The following is a 6744-nucleotide window of genomic DNA, read 5'->3' as shown; positions in this document are numbered from 1 at the left end:
CCCCGAAATATCTGGGCCTTTTAAGAGCTTGGCTTTCAGGTCAGGATATAAGATGGGAAGATGGGTGATAGATTTGACCATGTGTCATCATGGTGGAAAAATTGATTCTGAATTGCCTGTGGGATCCAGAATGGGAAAAGGAAAAGCCTGATGGTGACATAATAGTCAGCTAGGGAATTTGATAGGTTATTTCCCTATTAATAGAGGGCCCTCTGTGTTTCTTGCACCAATCTAGGCCCTGGGGGACTGAGCTAAGCAAAAATGTCATGCAAAGGGTGTTTACCATGATGGGGCTTGGATTTGAGGTTGGGTTATGACTTTGGAGTTGAACAGAAGAAGGGGAATAGAGAGGGAGAGGTCTGGGCTTACTCTCACTTTAATTTTGAGAATTAATGCTGGGAGAATGCCTGTGTCTGAGAGATGTCGATGGGACAAGGTTTGTTTTGAATAAAGAGGAAATATATTAATAGAGGGAGAAAAAAAAGAGAGCATGGGTACTCAGGTCAGGGTGTGCCCTAAGTGTATGCAGTTATCATCGTAGGGTAAGACATCTTCTCTTGGTGAATGACAACATTTTTTTGGATCAGGTTTAGCAAATTGCAAAATGGGAAAAGGGTGCTATGTTACTATTGACTCCGGCTGGTTTCCTGCTCTGGCCTTGTGTCCTGTTTCCACAGTGACCTTCTGAGAGAGCACTGCACCCACACAGACAGCTGTGCTGTTTCATGAACAGAGCGTTCTGGCCCGACTCCTGGAGACCAGTCCCAGAGAGGTGTTCCCACCTGAGAAGGGCCCAGCATGCTGATCTCTTCTTTTGCTCAAGGGTTGGGATCTCTCTGAAGAGAAGGATGTCCCAAAGTTGGGGAAGAGGAAGGTTTCTTTTTACATTCTTTTATGTTTTCCACCTACGCTTTGCATTTAGAACGGATCCTTTGTTTTTATTCCTTTGTATATGCTCAGTTCTTTGGACTGAGTGTTGCTTTGGGAACAGATGACTCTATGTCAGTAATTCCCCAAGCTCAATATCTTTGTGACACAGATTACCCTTTTACTAGATGGTATTTCTGGCCCGATTATCTCTGACCTTCACTTGAGATGATGTAAATGACTGGATGTGGTAGGTTTCCATTGACTGTTATTTACGGTTGACACATTGCAGGAGCCCTGGGTCTCTTCTCTTAATATTTTCTCTTTCATTTGTTTGGCTTACCCTTGCCAGTCATTTTAGCAATTCTTTTCTCCCTGTAGAAAAAGTGAAGGATTGCGCTTGTTACTTATGAATAATTGACCAGAAAGTTTGAAAGAATCTAGACTAGAAATGTTAAATTTCATGTGGTCTTTCAAAACCAGAGTCAAAAATCATTTTACACACTATATATATACACATATATATATGTGTGTGTGTGTGTGTATATATATGTGTGTGTGTGTGTACACACACACACACATATATATATATACTTTTTTTTTTAACAATTTGAGACACCTACATAATGCATAAGTGATAAAGTGTATTGAAGCCCAAATAGGATATGCTTTATCTCTGTTTGATAATAAAATGTCTCAAAGTATACAATACTGTAGGCTTTCAGTATTTTTATTGTAAAATAAGAGCTGGAATGAGATAGAATATGGATTCTTTATTCTCTCTGCTTCTTTTTATAATGCTGTTCAGATATATTGCCTGGGCATATTTCCTTGTGTTTATCAATAAAGCAGATTCCTTTATATACATAGTCCAGAAAAATTACTTGTAATTTAAACTTTATATTAAAAGTGACTTAACTTATGGTTTAAATTTCTCTTTTTCTTCTATTTCTTTTTTTAATGTATACTTATTTATTTATTAATTTTTTTAAACATTTATTTATTTTTGGGAGAGAGAGAAAGAGAGAGTGAGCATGAGCGGGGGAGAGGCAGAGAGAGAGAGAGGCAGACACAGAATCTGAATCAGGCTCCAGGCTCTGAGCTGTCAGCACAGAGCCCGATGCGGGACTTGAACTCATGAGCTATGAGATCATGACCTGAGCCGAAGTCAGATGCTCAACCGACTGAGCCACCCAGGCGCCCCTGTGTATTTATTTATTTTGAGAGAGAGAGAGCATGCATGCACACACATGTGTACATGAGTGGGGGAGGGGCAGAGAGAGAGGGAGTGAGAATCCCAAACAAGTTCCATGCTGTCAGTACAGAGCCTGACGTGGAGCTGGATCCCCTGAACCGTGAGATCATGACCTTGGCCTAAATCAAGTGTCAGAGGCTTAACTGACTGAGCCACCCAGGCGCCCTCTTCTATTTCTGATTGAAATTTACCAGGAAATCATCCCTTAGCACTTACTGTTTGTAGAAAGGGAAATAATAAGAGATCATTAGCCCTTACAGAAAAATTAGTTCTTGTCTTGGGTTTGTCTACTGTCAGGTAATTTTTCTGCTCAAACTCAGCTTGTGTAGCAGTCCTGGTTAATTGCTTCCCAGGACTTTGTAGTATAACTTATTCAACATAAAGTATCTGAAGATTTTAAAGATAAAAAGACACCTATGAAAAACTGTGTTATGGAATGTTTGAGCTGGAAGAGAACTTTGAGATCATCTAGTGGACAGATTAGTAAATTGAGGCTAAGAAATGCTGTGTGGCTCACAGTACACAGCAAGGACTAACAATTGCATTTCTTGAGGCCTTAAAGGGTCTTTTTTTAGGAAGGCACAATTTCCGCAGAAGTCGAGGACCATAAGAGTAGCACAAGGAATAAACATGCCAGTGTTGTTGGTTATAATCGCTCATAATACCAGAGCAGGGGTGATGGTACCATTGGTTAATACTCATTTAAGGACCTAGATTTTTGTTTTTTCCTTCTTCAACTATAACTATTTCTTTGTGTTTTTATCCTCTAGCTTTCTTCTCCGTCTTACTTGATATGATCAAATAATTGGCTTATCACCAACTAGGATTTATTGGTATTACTAATAACCAGCTTTTGTATGTAGTTTACAGTCCACAGAAGAGTGCCAAGAAGTGGTCTGATATCCACATTTTATGATTTTTTAAAAAGTGCAAAAACCAGAAATGATTTGCCCACGCTCCCACAGTTGAAATAAAGGGAGATCAAAAAGAATATTGGTTGTGAATGTTTTTGCACCTTACCAAACTGTTTCTGATCTATTCTGTATTGAGTTCAGCCTTTTTGTACATCTGAGAAAAACAAAAAATATCTTTCAAATAATTAAGAAATTACTTTTCCATGTGTTCTGCCTTTGATTTCTTTTTTCTCTCTCATATCAGGGACTATCAAAAGACAAGTTCATCTCTCCCCAAATTATAGGGTCTCTGATGTCACTCCTTTGTGATGCGAGTAATTAACCCAATTTGCATAGTTCTGTAGGAATCTTGGTGTGGCTGCTACATTAACCACACTCTTCTATACTCATTTCTCCAATATTCACGGAAGTAGAGAACAATAAGTTATACTCTCATATTCCCATTTTCCACGTTCAGTAATTATAAAGATTTTGCTTCATTTACTTCATCTATTTCTTTTTGAATTTTTTATCGTCTTTGTTATAAATCCTGAACATCCTCTCATTGAATCCCCACCTAGTTTTGTATGCATCTCTGAAAAGTACATTTTCTATATAATCAAAATGCCAGTATTCGCTAACAAAAATAACAATAATTCCTTGGTATCATTTAAAACCATTCATAATCTAATTGTCTCAGTTGGAATGACACATGAAATCTCCAAATTATAAACTGGTTATATTTCAAAAGTCCTTAAATTAGCTCTTTGGAAATTTAAATTCATTTTCAGATGGAAACAGCATCATAAGTCGTATTTAGGTACCCCCAGGCCATTTTACAAAATCCCATTTAATGTGAAATGAAATGCAAATATCTTCTATATGCAGAAAAAAATAATAGAAACAATACTTGCTCCTATTAGCGTTTCAAGCAAATATGTCTTTCCAACAGCAATTTGCTACTTCTGAATGTTGGCACTTGATGAATATCATTTTTCTTGGGAGGAATTTGAAAGTACACAGATCTTTGTAGCAAATCTGAAGCAGGCTTTAGAGCAGTGCTTCTCAAAGGGTAGTCACTGGACCACCTTCCTCAGAATCAGCAGGGATGCTTGTTAAAAATGTTGATACTCAGGCCTTTTATAAAACCCACTGAATAATAATGTCCTGGTGAAAGACATAAGGATTTGACTTTTTTTTTCTTCTCTTTGACATATATTTGGAAAATCACGGGTATTATTCCCTGTCACTTTTAGACTGTCGGGCAATCTGACCTTTCAAAATTGTGGACAATTTCATTTAGTTGAGAAAAAGTAGGAATATTACAAATGGACTTTAGTTGTTATTTTATCCAGGTATTGATTGTTTGGAGGAAACAGCCTCACATGAACTAGCCTGAAAGGTTATGTTATAGTATCTGCAGGCCAAAAGTTCACTGATCTCATGAGAGATCAGAATCGGGGAGTAGAAAGTCAGCAAAAATCAAGGCAGACACTTTCTCCATTCTCTCTCTTCTGTTCTTCCACAAATACAGCACATAACCTCTGCTTCTTCTATGTCCATTTCCTCTCACATTTCTCTGCAATCTTGCTTGTCTTGATGGCACATCAGTGCACATGGCCCCAAATGGCCATCTCTTTGGAATAAATCTTTCCTCCCATTTGTGGTTTAGCACTTGGTAAGTGACTGGAGTCTACATCTGGAGAAAGTTGTTAGCCCAGTGTGCCCAGCTCTTTATTCAGTCAGCTGTGGCCAAAGGGACACAAGAACGTGGACCACTGCTCAGCAGTTTGTGGAAACAGTTTTGTGGGCAAGAAGTCCAGCTTCAATGGGTATGGCATATGAAGGTGGGAGAAAAACAGTGGACAGCTAGTGCCCCAGGGAAAACAAGACCTCAAACAAAAAAACAGTGGACACAAAATCAAATTCTTACTATATCCTTATGATATATGGTGATTTACCAGTTCATTTGGCTAACTGACCTAGACAATTTACAGTGTCTGCTTCTTTCCTTCAGTTCACTTAATTCAGTTGAAGCATATTTACTTGACCGTGGTTTCAGTTCATGCCACCCTTGAGTTATGCTTATCTTGCTTGGCCATTGTCTTGTGCTTGCATTTTAGCCTCTGATGACAGGAGCTACCGACACAGGATTCTCCCTACTTCATGCTAGTTACTTTCATTTATAACAGAAGACAGCTGTCTCTTCCTATTTTAAAACTTAAATCTCCTAGCAGATCTGCTTGTCAAGGTTTTATTTCCAGTTTGAAGGTTGCCTCTAATTTTTGGTGAAATTGCAGGGTACATTTGCAATCCAACCTTTATCTGCAATATGGGTCTTATTTTTCACTTCTCTGAAAGCTCAGCTTCTGGTTTATTTTTCCCTAGGGGCATATATTATGTTCTGTCAACAGAAGGAAAATTGGAGCCATTCATGGTTCAATATAAATGTGGATCTTAATTAATATAAAAAAGCTTTCTGCAGTCTTGTGGATGTTGCTTTTAAACATGTCAGCTTATATAGAAAAGTGAGAAGTTCCATTGTGTAAGAATACACTGATGTGTATTTGAGCAGGGATAGGCAGACTTGGGCATTGTCCTTTTGGCACTCCGTTTAAGGGATAGCTCAATGGAGAACCTGGAAATGGCCACAAGTCTTTTCCAAGGCAAGGGAGCCTTTCAGAATCAATTGAGGAGAGAAGTAGGAGAACTGATATAGGGAGAGCATCTTTTACTTCTTTTCCTTCCCTTTGGCTCCACTCATTTAGCATTTTTTCAAAGCCACAGAGAAAATAAACATAAATAGGAATATTAGTATTCTTTTTTTTAAAATATTTTATTTTGAAGTAATCACTACACCCAATGTGGGGCTCAAACTTAAACCCCAAGATCACAAGTTGCATGCTCTACCAACTGAGCAGCCAGGTGCCCTGGGAGGATTAATATTCTTAACTAGTTTACCAATGCATGTACCTATTCCAAAAGCTCATTTATAAGTGGGCTGTTTATTCACATATATTTGTCTGTAGATGTAATGTTACATGTGGTGGTGAGGTTGTTAGGGAGTCAGTAACAATTTTTAACCCATAATAGTTCCAAAGTATGGAACATTTACAGCATCCTGGGTGCCATTTTTAATATTGTTTCTGTGGAAAGATAGGAGACAGTATGACATGATTAAAAATATTGGACCAGAAACCTGCAAACCTAGTTTTTAATAATATCCTGCTGCTGCTCAGTGATGTGATATAAGCCTATTGCCCATACTTTCTGGGCTTTGTGAGTGCTACCCTTTTATTCTATTCCTAGAGCAAATGATTCTGGTGGCTCTTAAAGTACAGGATGACTCCTTGTAGTAGATACAGGAGTCTTAGGAGGTTCCTTTGGTCCCACTGGCCCCAGAAGTTTCCCGTCAGCCTTTGTTCAGATCTTCCCACATGGTCACCACACCTCCTGTGATATAGATTACATTGGGTGTCATGGGACAAGGAGCGCAGGAGCCACCTTTATAGAAATGATTGGGGCAGGAGGGGCTAGCAAAGCTGGAAATTGCACGTCAAAGTCAAGCTCCAAATAGTAGAAACAGAGTCAGAAGGGGCCATATCTGAGAGGCTCCAAGTTGGGTGGTGAAGTTATATTGAAACTTAGAAATAAGGATATGAAATGAGATGTGAAACATTTGAGGGTGGCATAGGTCCAATGTACCTGGTTCTGCTTGGCTTGAAGGGT

General features: G+C 38.7%; 1 protein-coding gene across 3 annotated transcripts in view; it reads left to right on the top strand.

Annotated features, from left to right (window-relative positions):
• Positions 1–6744, top strand: part of GRB14 (growth factor receptor bound protein 14) — a 119701-nt gene that overhangs the window by 3472 nt on the left and 109485 nt on the right. The window lies entirely within an intron of this gene.

Source organism: Herpailurus yagouaroundi, unplaced genomic scaffold (genome assembly GCF_014898765.1).
Source record: "Herpailurus yagouaroundi ecotype Mexico unplaced genomic scaffold, PumYag 140, whole genome shotgun sequence".
In the NCBI taxonomy this organism is placed as follows: Eukaryota; Metazoa; Chordata; class Mammalia; order Carnivora; family Felidae; genus Herpailurus; species Herpailurus yagouaroundi.
This window is presented reverse-complemented; position numbering and strand designations above follow the sequence as displayed.